At 63.0% G+C, this 12,114-nt stretch overlaps 1 pseudogene; it reads left to right on the top strand.

Moving 5' to 3' along the window:
* The first annotated feature begins 3,876 nt into the window (after positions 1-3,876).
* On the top strand, positions 3,877-5,133 carry LOC119251149 (olfactory receptor 11L1-like; annotated as a pseudogene).
* The last annotated feature ends 6,981 nt before the right edge of the window (positions 5,134-12,114 follow it).

Genomic DNA, 12,114 nt, shown 5'->3' on the forward strand with positions numbered 1-12,114 from the left:
TCCCCAGGTCCCGCTGTACCCTGTTCTCTCACCTGCTGGAACCCGCCCACCTGCCTGCTCGCCTGCTCCCTGGGTGCCTGCACTGCTCTCCTCCCCTGGCCGCGGCGTGCCAGGCAAAGAGTGGGGGCCCAGTGTGAAGACCTCCGGAAGAAGCCTGCCCACAGGCCGGGGTGCAGCTTGTTTTCTTCCCCACCTCTAGTAGTGAGAAAGACTGTGATGGAGAGGGGCTAAGGCCAGCCAAGGCCGCAGCCGCAGGGCGCGTGCTGCCCGCGAGGAACAGGAGAGCTGGGGGGTGGGCCATCAGGGGGCCAACTCGGGTGGAGCGTAGTGGACTCCACCCTGCCCAGGACCCTGCCCGGGACCCCATCCAGGAGCCTGGACACTCTTCCCCGCAGCCTCGCCCCCATGAACTCAGGTTTCCTGGCGCCGCGGGCACCCCAAGACCTGGTGGTGCCAGCTAGAGCTTGCAGTGGCTCCTCACCCAGTGCCCCAAAATGCACCTGTGCGTGTGCAACCGCCCGTGCCCCTGAGCGTGTTCACAGCGGGCACTCGTGCACGCGCCGCGCCCTGGCCGTCTTCTGTCTGAAAGTTTTCTGAAAAATATACACATGGATAACATTATTTTGGAAAATAAGTTATTAGGTCAAGCACAAGTGCGTCGCAGGACAGTGCCCCCCCATGCAGCAGCCTCTGGTCCTGCTGGTAAGAGGGGGGCGGGGGCACGTGGAGGGCTCCACTCAGGCCTTTCCCAGCTGAGATGCTGCGTTTTCCTTGAGTTGGGAGACGCCCTCGGCACAGGTGCTCTGCTCGCTGGAAGTTGGCCTGGGTGGGGGTCTCACCGCGTGGGTGCGTGGATGTGCTCTTGTGGGCACACCTGAAACTGCAGTGTGAAGCGGAAGGCCACTGGCACCCGTCTGTCCTCAGGATGGGCCCCTGGGTACCTGCTCCCTAGATTTTCAAGAAACACCCATTTGTTTGAGTCAGTCCAGTTCAGCATCTCCGGGGCCATCCTAAGCTACATTTTAAAAAAGTTTTCCAAAGAACTGCTTGGGTCCCAGGGGTGCCGACCGTGCCTGAGCCCCCTGGGCAGCGGGGAGTCTCAAAAGTTTGCTTTTGTTGCTTATTAACTCGGTTGGCAAATCGTGGAAGAATACCTGGGAGGAGGATTCCCCGAAGGCCAGGCCCCAGGAGACCTGGGTTGTTGAAAGGTAGAGCGTGTTCCAGCCGCGTCACCCACAGAAGATGGCCAGTCGCAGCTCACAGAAGGGAGCCAGGGCCGGCGTGCGGGGCGGAGGGCAGCAGGGCCGAGCCGGCAGCAGGGAGGACCGTGGGCGCCGTGTGCCGGGGAGATGGACAGGTAGGCCCAGGGCTCAGAAGGCCACCAGGAGAGGTGTGTTTGGAGCCAGAGGCCATGCCTGTGGGCGAGAGGCTGCGAGCCTGAGGCTGCAGGGCCTGTGGATGCTCTGTCCAGGTGGGATCGCCCGCCCTGTGGTGCCTGGAGAGCAGCAGGGAGACCCTAGCCCAGAGGCGCCTGGTGGCCCTGGATGGCGGGAGGTCTGTGGTACTGGGGCATGTTTATTTCCATAAAGGCTCCAGGGAAGCTGTGAAATGAGATGTGGGGCTGGCGCCTGGGAGGTTCTGCCTCGGGGCGGGTCTTGTTGGCTGAGCTCATTGTAAATTAGGTGATCCAGTACCTGGAATAGCCAGGACTTGATGTCAGTCCCAAGCAGGTCTGCACCCCCACCCCCATCACCCCACCACCTGCTCGCACCCCCACCCCTGCCACCCCACCCCCGCCAACCCCCACCCTGTCACCCCGGCACCCCGTTCTGCCGCAAAGGGCTAGACCCAGCAGGTCCTTTTTCCCTTGTGTCCTTGACTGCGTTTGAGGGGGATTTTAGGTGACTCAGAAATGGGGCCAAATGCCCTGTGACCCAACCACTTTGCCCATGCTGACCCCGTCAACCAGGCCCTGGTGGTCTCGGCATTTAAATTCTGCCTTTTTCTGGTCACTGCTCATGTCATGGAAGTGGGAGCAATGGCAGGAAAGGACCATGTTCCAAAGTGAATCGCATCACTCGCTGCCCTGTGGGGTCACACTTCCCCTCAACCTGGGCTCCTGGACTGGCCTGGGGTCAGCCTGCCCCGGGGCAGGGCCCAGGAACAGCAGTGAGCAGAGAAGGCCAGAGACTGTGGTCTGTGCTGTGCGCAGGAGCTGAGATGGGGTCAGAACAGAGACCCAGAGGTCTGGTGCCTCTGAGGAGGAGGGGGAGCGGCTGGGAGGGAGCAGGGCAGGCCGGCCCTAGGCACAGAGAGCAGACACCACCACGCGCAGGGCCAGCTCTGGGCGCAGCCAGCAGGTGGAGACAGGGGCCTTTTTCACTGCAGAGCTCCAGCGACCATGGCTCCAGAGCCCTGAACTGGCCGCTCCCTGCAGCCTCACGCCCAAGCCCCTCGCCAAAGCGTCTGCTTTGCGCTCTGGTTTCCAGCCTAGCAGAGGCCTCTGCTGTGGCAGCTGCTCTGTCCACTTTCCCAGGAGGAAGGACGGGTGTGCCTGGGGCGCAGGGAGACTGGAGCAGTCGGGTGGGAGGGGCGGTGCTCCTTGGGGGGATGAGGCATTTCGGGGGGGGGGGTGGTGTCGGTTAATTTGGGCAAGAGACCAAATAAAGCCACAGCCGGCTCAGGTGCAACCTCTGCGGGAGAGGGGGGGAGAAGGGGGTGATGCACCACCCATTGGGCTCCCCGGGGAGACAGAGGGGGGCGGTGAAGGAGGGCCTCCTCCGGGTACTTCAACTTCATCACTTTCCTACATAAAAAGTCTTGGAAGGTTTTGGAGAAGCGCCTGAAATAGTCACTAGGGGAGAGGGAGGGAGGTGGAAGGGCCTGCGGCTGGAGTCCTGGGCCTGGGCATTACAGAGGTGACATCACGCTCAGTCCTTGATGAGGGAAGCCCCTGATGGCGGGCAGATGCTGGCTTCATCCAGAACTAGGCTAGACCTTGAAAAAAAGAAGGGGTGACTTGTTGACTGGACACAAAGTCCGATCACTATGCTGGTGTCACCTGGGTGAGAAGGTACCAGTGGAGATGCAGGCTGGCTCAGCCCTGGCCACACAGACACGCACAGACACACTCAGATGCTCAAGTGCCTGGAGGAGGTGTCCATAAACACTGAGGGCAGAACACAGTCTCCCGGGGCTGGGAGACGGGCCAGGTGTGACCTGTTTCCAGATGAGGGTCACCTGTGGGAGGAAAGGGCCCAGGCCCTTTCCAGGAAAACATAGCTATTAATTTTTTAAAGGTTTATTTATTTATGCATACAAGAACTGGGGTACAGGCCAAAGGTTGGGGGGTGGGTGAGAGGATTTACCAGAGACCAGAGACAGAGTGGGGAGCAGAACAGGCACATCTACTGAAACACGTTGCTGAGGGAAGCAGCGGGGAGACAGAAGAGGTCTGCCTCGCCCTGTGGGTCACTCCCTGGACGGGGATTGAACTCATGCCTTAGTGGCTGGTGACAGCTTCACAGTGCTGAGACTTAACCCTTGCGCCACCAGGGATGCCCAGCTATTAATTGTATTTCCTGTGTTTGGCTCAGTGAGCCCCTTCTTACCTGTGGTGTTGAACCTGAAACTTCTAGATCTCAGAGAGCCTGGTGAGTGGAGCTTGCTGAGGCCCTCCCCCAACTCTTGCGCCCCTTTCGCCTAATGGGTTGAAACCACAGTGGTCTAAAAGCCAGGTGGAGCTGCCCACGTTCTTCCAGAAAGTTGTCGTGGAGACGGGAGTGCTCGAAGACAGTATCTCATGTTCCAGATAGCACCAAGGATTTTCATGTCTTGTCCGCAGTGCTTTCCAAGGTCTCTTCCCCTCCGCAGGTGATGGAGCCCCCAAATGTGTCTGCTGTCACTGAGTTTCAGCTGCTGGGGTTCCAGAACCTTCTCGAGTGGCAGTCCCTGCTGTTTGCCATCTTTCTGTTCATCTACGTACTGACGGTGGTGGGGAACGTCGTCATCATTGCCGTGGCGAGCCATGACCGGCGGCTGCACACGCCCATGTACACGTTCCTCAAGCACCTGTCCTTCCTGGAGGTCTGGTTCACCTCCACTGTCGTGCCGCCGCTGCTCGCCGGCCTGCTGTCCGGGGCCGTGCCATCTCCTTCCCCGCCTGCATGGCCCAGCTCTACTTCTTTGTGTTTTTCGGGGCCACCGAGTGCTTCCTCCTGGCCACGATGGCCTATGACCGCTACCTGGCCATCTGCAGCCCCCTGCACTACCCCCTCCTGATGCGCCCCGAGACCTGCGCCAAGCTGGTGGCCGTCTCCTGGGTGACCGGGGTGGGCAGAGGTCCTGCCCTGCCTGATGATCTTCAGGCTGGACTTCTGTGGCCCCAACCGGATCAACCACTTCTTCTGCGACCTGCCCCTCCATTCGGCTCTCCTGCTCCTGCGTCTACCTCACCGAGATGGTCATCTTCGCCCTGTCCATCGCCGGCTGCGCGTGTGCCTCCTCCTCACCCTCGTGTCCCACGTTTTCATCGTGGCCGCCATCTTAAGGATCCCCTCCGCCTCCGGCCCGCGAAGACCTTCTCCACGGCGGCTCCCACCTGGCCGTGGTCACCGTCTACTCCGGGACCACGATCTCCATGTACGTGCGCCCCAAAGCCCACCTGTCCCCTGAAATCAACAAGATCATTTCCGTCTTCTACACCGTGGTCACCCCACTGCTGAACCCCGTCATCTACCGTTTAGGAACAAAGACTTCCAAGAGGCCATGAGGAAAGTGATGACGAGGAGGGGCCGCGTCTGCGGCCTCAGAGCGCAGGGCAGCTTCTCGCTCAGGTGCGGCCAGTCCGCGGGGCCAGGCGCGGCCCAGTGCGGTCGGGCCCTCGGCGGGCGCTGCCTGGGTTGCCGCAGGTGGGGGCTGCTTCCTCGACCCTCCTGCCCGCCGGCCCTCGCTGCGGCCTCTGCCGGCCCTGCTGTCCTCGCTCTGCCCTCCGGGGTCCCGCCGTGTGTCCGCGGGCTCCGCACGTCCCGTCCCTGCGCACGGCCGGCCCGAGCTCGTGAGGCCGTGGACAGAAGCCGCCTGGGGGCCCGCGCGGGGCTGTCCTGGCGTCGCCCCGGCCCCGCGGGGGTCTAGCGCAGCCGCGGGAAGAGGCGCGTCGGCACCGGCTACTCCGCGGCAGGCGGCGCAGGGGCGCTTCCAAACGCCAGACTGGTCTGCAGAGACTCAGATCCAGGGTGTGTGTTGAATGGAATCTTAGGAAAAGCAGTCACGGCGGAAGGAGAGGGCGGGGCGGGGGTGAAGGGGGCAGAGGCGAGAGATGGACGGGCGGGGGAAGGAGGGAACCGAGAAGAAGGGAGGGGGAGGGCGGGGAGGACGGGGGGGGGGGCGGGGGAGGGACAGGCCGCCGTGGCCCGCGTGGCCGCCCCGTGCAGCTGCCGTCCCCGCCGACTCTCTGGACCGGCAGTCGACGCGCCGCAGCTGACCGGCTGCCCCTGCCCCTCCCGGGTGCCTGTCCCCGCCGGCGTGGGGGCCGGGGCGGCCTGAGGCGTCTCTGCCTCGGTGGCGTCTGTCTCCGGCCTGCAGCGGAGGCCGGCAGTGCCCGCGGCGCGCCCCGTCCCCGCCTGGCTCGGGCCGCCCGCCGCCCTCCAGCTCGCCCCGGCCCCAGCGCGGGCCGCGGAGCTGCTCCCGCCTCTCCGGGCCCCCCGCCCCCCTTCCCTAGGCCGACGTCAGGCCCGGGCGAGGCCTTCGGGCCGGGTGAGCGTGGACCAGGGCAGCGCGCGAGGGAGGCGGGGGTCGGGCCGGCGCGGACCCGCCGCCCAGAGGCCCTTGAGGCCGAGGCCCGCCAAGGGGCAGCGCGAGGGCGCACGGGGCGGCGGACGCCCAGGAGCGGCCAGGACCCCCGGCCGCCGCTTCCCGCCCGCCGCTCACCGCGGGCGCCGGCCAGCCACGGGGGCCGCCGCGGGCCGCTCGGCGAGAGACACCAGCGCCCGCAGCTGCGTGAGTGGTGGGGCGACACCTGCAGCAAGCGACACCCGAGACCCCGGGCCGCCTTCCGAGGGCGCCAGAGAAAGGGCGGAGCCTGCCCCCGGGCCCGCCCCCGCCCCCGGCCCCGCCCCCACCCCCACCCCCCCCCCCCCGCCGGTGTCTGAGCGCCGCCAGCCCTGCTTATAGCCGCTCTCAGGCTGCCCCACCCACACAGCTGATTGGACTGTTTTAAAATCCCGCGGCTGATTGGACCGTTTAGCACCAGTCAGCTGGTAGCTCACACCTGATTGGGCCAGCCACAAGCCAGGAAGCACAGGTTGCATAAAAAGGCGCTGAGGCGCCTGTCGGCTCTGGCCCCGCTGCCCAGATCCGGGGCCGGGCGTGGGGCGGGGCTTGGTCAGGCTCTTGCGGGGAGTAGCGGGAGGGGTGACCCGCCTCGCCCGGCGGATGCCCAGCGGTGGTCAGCGGCCTGCCAGGCCAGCGCTGTGGGCCTGTCCCTGACCCCCTGCCCTGGCGCCCGCTGTACGGGAGCAGGCGGGGCTCCCTGCGGACCGAAGAGAGACCGGCGGGCTGAGGCGGGGCTTCCCCGGGTCGGGGTGGCGCTGGGGCTCGGAAATCCTCGGGGTTCCCGGGAACAGGACGCGCCCCTGAGCTAACCTGGGGCCGGGCCAGGGCTTCTCGGGCTTGACTGAGCGCGGGGCCGGGGCGGGCGGCTGCGTGGACCTGCTGGGCGGGGGTGGGGGGCGGGCGTGGGGGCTCCGGGGGCGCCATGCCGCGGCAGCCGGGACGCACGGAGCCCTGCGGGGCCGGGAGACGCGTGGGTCCCGAGAAACGGCGCGAAGGCGAAGGCGCCCGCGCGGGCTGCGGGTCGGGCGAGGGGCGCGGCGGGGGCGCCCGGGGTGCCCGAGTCCTCGGCGGAGGGGCGTCCCTACGCCCGGCGCCCCTGGGCGCGCGGGCCCCCGCCGGGCAGACCGCGGGCCGCCCCCGCCGAGCCCGCACCTAGGACGCGCGGGCGCGGTGCCGGGTTCGGGCCCCGAGCTGCCCTGCCTGGCGAGCTGCCTGCGCCCGCCCTGGCGCCGCCGTCCGCTCTTTGGGGCACGGAGTTCTGTGACACCAGCCCCGTCGCCCGAGCCCGTCCCCCGCGAGGTCCGGCTCCGCGCGGCCGGGGCGGGGGGCGCAGCCCAGGTGGCCAGGGGCGCTGCTTCCCCCCAGGCGCGCCGACCCCGGAGCCGCCGGGAACGTCTCTCCGCCGGCGGGGGCCGCGGGGCGAGCCGGGCCTGACCCCTGGGCGGGCGGACGCGCCCCGGGCTCTGCCCAGTCCTCTGCAGCGGCCCGGCCGAGCCGCGGGCCCGGGACGTCCTCGGAGGCTGGACGCGCGCCCGCCCGCCCCTCGGGCTTCTCTGTGGCCCTGGAGGAGGGTCCTCGCGGCCGGGCGGGACAGGCGGCAGACGGACCGAGGGGCCCGAGGAGCCGAACCTGCGGGGCGGGGGCGCCTCGGGAAGCACCCGCGGTTTTTGAAAAAAGACATTTATTTATTTATCCATGCGCACAAGAGCCGGGGTGCAGCCAGCGGCGGGGTGGGGGTGGCGGTCGGGAGACTCCCCAGGACAGCGAGGAGCGGAGCGGGCGGATGGGCTGAGGCGCCGCTGGGGGCGGCGGGGCCGGAGCGTCGGCTGCCCCTGGGTCTGCACCTGGCCGACCCACTCGGCGCCCGCCTGAGCCTCGGCCCGCAGGCCCTCGGCGCTCCCCGCCTCGGAGCCGGACTTGGGGACTCTGGGGCGCGTCCCTTAACGCCCGCCTTGGCGCTGCTTCTCCTGATTTTCCCTGCAGCCCCCCACCGCTTGCGCGGAGGGGACCCCGCCGCGCCCACCCGCCTGCACCCCGCCTGCGTCCAGTCCTCCGGGCGCGTGACCCGCGCGGGGGGGGGGTGCGCGGGGAGCGCCAGAGCCCCTCGGAGCGGGGGCCTGGGCCTGGGAACTGAAGCGGTGGGCGGAGGACACGCGTCTCAGGGGCGTCCCGTTCACCCCTCACGTTGGGTCCTCACCGGACACACCCCCTTCTGCTAGCTGGTTCCCCTCACCGCCCCCCTCCCCACCAGCTCCTGGCGGGACCGTCCCCACAGGGGACAGACAGAGGCTGCCAGGGAGCCGAGGGCCCCTTTGGTGTCTGCAGCGCGCGCCAGCGCCTCCTCCGCGGCTCCTCACCAGGGCGCCCTGGCGGGGTGAGCAAGGAGCGCGCACCCCCGCCCGCCCCATCACCCCCTCCCCAGCGCGCCCTGCTCTGGGGCTCCCCTGCGGGGCGCGGCCATAGTTTCGCAGTTGAGCGTGGCCCCACGATGGGTCTCAGTCCCCCAGGGCCCCCTGCGTCACGGGCGCCCCGAGAAGCCCCGAGGAGCCCAGGAAGACCCGGGCGGCCGCGGGCGCTGAGGAGGCGCCCAGTTCGCCTAACGAGCCCCGGGCCTCACAGGGGCGGTTTGGAAAGGGGGGGCTCCGCGCACCGCTGTCCCCAGCGCGCCTCCCCTGCGCTCCCTCCGCGCGGCCGGGGTGGCTGTGCCCCAGGATGGGAGGAGACCCCGGGGACCCCAGGGGCGCCCACAGACACCAGGAGGGCTCCGGGCGCGCCTGAAAGACGGACCCGCGCTGTCCCGGCTGGAGCTGCTGTCCCGGGTCCCAGGGGCCTCCAGCAGGGCGCGGAGTCCCCAGCCCGGACCCGGCCCAGTGGGCGGCAGCGCCCCCCCAGCCCCCGGCCCCACCCGGCAGGGGACGGGCAAGGCCGCCTTACCGGGCGAGGGGAGCGGGGCGGGGGAGCAAGCCCTGCGCGCCCAGCCGCCCGCGGGCCCCTGGGGAATGGTCCCGGGAAGCCCCGCTGCTGCCCGGGCTCGGCTCCCGCCTTGCGGTCAGCGCCGAGCTCCCCGGCCGCGGTCACTCCGTCCCCCCAAGACCGTAGTCACCTCCCCGCCCCGGGGAATCCCTCGCGTCCACCGCACCCCTCACTGACGGGACAGGGGTCGCTGCCCCCCAACCCAGCGCGGGCCCTGACCCGGGGAGGTGGCGTCTACGTGGACCCATCTCCCGCGGGGTACCCGGCCTGGCGGGTGCGGTGGCCTGAGGCTCCTCCCCTGCCTCGAGTGTGGCCCCGGGCTCCTGTGCCACATGGACCCAAGAAGGCGGGGGGGGGGGGGTGTGGGGGGGGCGGGGTGTGGGGCGGGGGGGGTGGGGGGGCTGAGTGGAGCTGGTGGGTGGGTGGCAGGCGCTGCCAGGGCAGCGGAGCCGTGGTGGGGGGAGGGGGTGGCCTGGCGTTCCAGCTCGATTTCAGCTTCAGTCTCCACAGTGACCCGCGCCCCTGAGCGCGAGAAAACAGAAGGCGAGTTCTGCTTCCCGCGTTCCAGCTTCTTGTGGTCAATAATTATCTTCCTTCCTTTTTGGCTTTTGATACTTTCTAGTGAATTTAAGTTCGTAATATATTTCTTGACCTTCTAGATCAACAGTTTGAATGTACGACTTCTGGCACATTGAGAATTTATAAAAATGTTATTTAATACCCACAACTGTGCTAGCAGCAAGTTACCATGAAAAAAGAAATAGTGATATAAATCATTTAGTAACGCCAAGTAAGAAAAAAATCAGAAATCAATGGTTTTAATTGTGACTAAATGTTTGAATTCATACAACTTAGAGCAGTTAATGTTTATTAACTCATATATCTAATTATGTTGTACAAGGTTGGCAAAAATGTTGGCAGTGAAGAGTATGTGTTTAGAATGGTCTGATCCAGTTTCTTGTTCAATGCACACACTGGATTCTCATTATATTCCATAACGTTTATTGACCAGTGTAACAGCATCATTAATTAATATTAACAGAGTCACTTATCGGCACTAAAAATAAAAAGGCCAATCACTTAAAAGAGCAGTAGGCCGTTGTCAGCCCAGAAGTTCAAAGGTCAGGATTCTGCCACCTCTTCTACTGCCCCTGGCTGGTCTCCAGATTTGCCTGGTTCCACTTGGAACTCCCCCGGGCTGGACGCAAGGTCAGCCTGACTCAGCCCCTCCCAGGTGAGTGTTTGAGAGTGACTGAATGTCTGATATCCAATTGGAACTGCATTTCATCATGAAATATTTGGTGTGAAATTTTCAAATATGGAACATCACAGATGGGAAAGCAAAGGATGATGCAGTCAGCGGAGAGGAGCTGAGGCCAGACAGCAGCCACACCCACGGGGCACTTCACTTCCCAAATGAGATCTTCTTCAAATCCTTTCCATGTCTATGAACACACCAAATGATGGTGTTACTTTTTGCACGTAAATCCGACGGCTTTTTTCAATTCAATGAGTTCATAAAAATGCAGACACTCTGTGTGAGATTCCTGTTGATGACCTGCCCGGCCAGGGCATTGTCCTGCCATTCCCACCCACCCACTCTAGGTGATGAAATAAATGGGGACAACACTCCTGTGAAGTGTGGTGTGAGGTCATGGATGGCATCCCTAACACATTTCTAGGAATATTAGATACGAGGTAGACTACTAGCTACCGTTTTGTTTTGAGCAGATTGTTTCTCAAAAATTCCACCCAATGATTTTTGTAATATTTTAGTAATTATACTGCACAGGAACTTAACTTTCTTATTTCTGCTGTCCACCAAGCGCTGAGTGTGTTTATGGTAAATGTGGTGGCACCCACACCAGAGCTTCCAGAGGGTCTCCACCACATCACGTGTGTGGGTCCTTCTCTACAGTGGATCGCAACTGCTCAGATTCTAACTTGGACCCTAAGACCTTGTTTATGCTGTGAAGGCTTCACTCACTAAGTACAGGGGCCTCTGTCCTACCATGACCCCTGATCCCACATGTGACCGCCAGGGTCAGTGACATTAGAGGGGAAGCCGCCTTAGAGACTGGAGATGCTGCCCCAGGGACAACTAAGATGACAACAGATGAAACTGCTGCTGACAACTGAGATGAAACCCAACCATCTCCTCTCTTGGATGGGAGCTACAGAAATGGAGAACAGCAAAGAGTGGCTGGAAGTTCAGTTACTCCAGTATACACGGAATATCACATGGCACCTAAGAGGTAAAAAGAGCAACAACTAAAACTAAGGGTATATGAAGTTATCTTAATATATATATTATTTATTTTATTTAATATTTATTTTATTATTTATTACATTATTAATATATATTTTGTAATTATAAGAATATAGAGTAGTATAATGTGAAAATTTAAAATAATTGTCTTGTAAAGAGTAATGAACTCATCTTCCCTATTATATTTGGTGAGTCTCCCCTTCATTAGTCTCCCCACAGCCGACTTCATGGCTTGGCTCCTCAGACTGTATATGATGGGAGTAAAGGTGGGGGTCACCACCGTGTAGAACATAGAAATGACCAGGTCAGACATGGATGGGGTTCCTGTGGTCGGCTTCAGATAAGCAAAGCATCCAGTGGAGAAAAACAGCACCACAACCAGCAGGTGGGGAAGGCACGTGGAGTAGACCTTGGCCTTATCTTCAGTGGATGCAATCTTCCTGACAGCAGAGAAGATGTGGACATAGGAAATGATGATGAAAATAAAACAGCAGATACTCAACAGCGAAGTAGTGAGAATGGGGACAAGTTCATTGATTAAATTCCTGAGCAGGAAATAGCCATTAACTGGGGGATGTCACAGAAGAACTGGTGGACCACGTTGGACCCACATAGGACAAGGAGAAGGTTCCAGCTGTGTGTATCACAGCATGGAGACCCCCACCCAGCCAGGACACAGCTGTCAGCTGCACACACCTGTCCCTGCTCATGATGACATCATAGTTCAGGGGGTGGCAGATGGCAGCATAGCGGTCAAGGCTCATCACCGTGAGCAGGTGCAACTCTGTGGTTGTTGTAAAAACCATCATGAAGACCTGGAGGACACAGCATGGGAACAAGATGGAGCTGCTGTGCCTCAGAGAGTTGGCAATGGACTTGGGGACCATGGCTGACATGAGGCAGAGGTCTGTGAAGGACAGACTCCTCAGGAAGAAGTACATGGGGGTGTGGAGGTGCCGGTCCAGGGTGGTGACGAGGACAATGACCCGTTCCCCAGCAGGGCGCACAGGTAGACCAGGGAGAAGAGCAGTGTGTGCAAG

Source organism: Talpa occidentalis, unplaced genomic scaffold, assembly GCF_014898055.3.
Source record: "Talpa occidentalis isolate TD23 unplaced genomic scaffold, MPIMG_talOcc4v2.1 talOcc4.2, whole genome shotgun sequence".
NCBI lineage: Eukaryota > Metazoa > Chordata > Mammalia > Eulipotyphla > Talpidae > Talpa > Talpa occidentalis.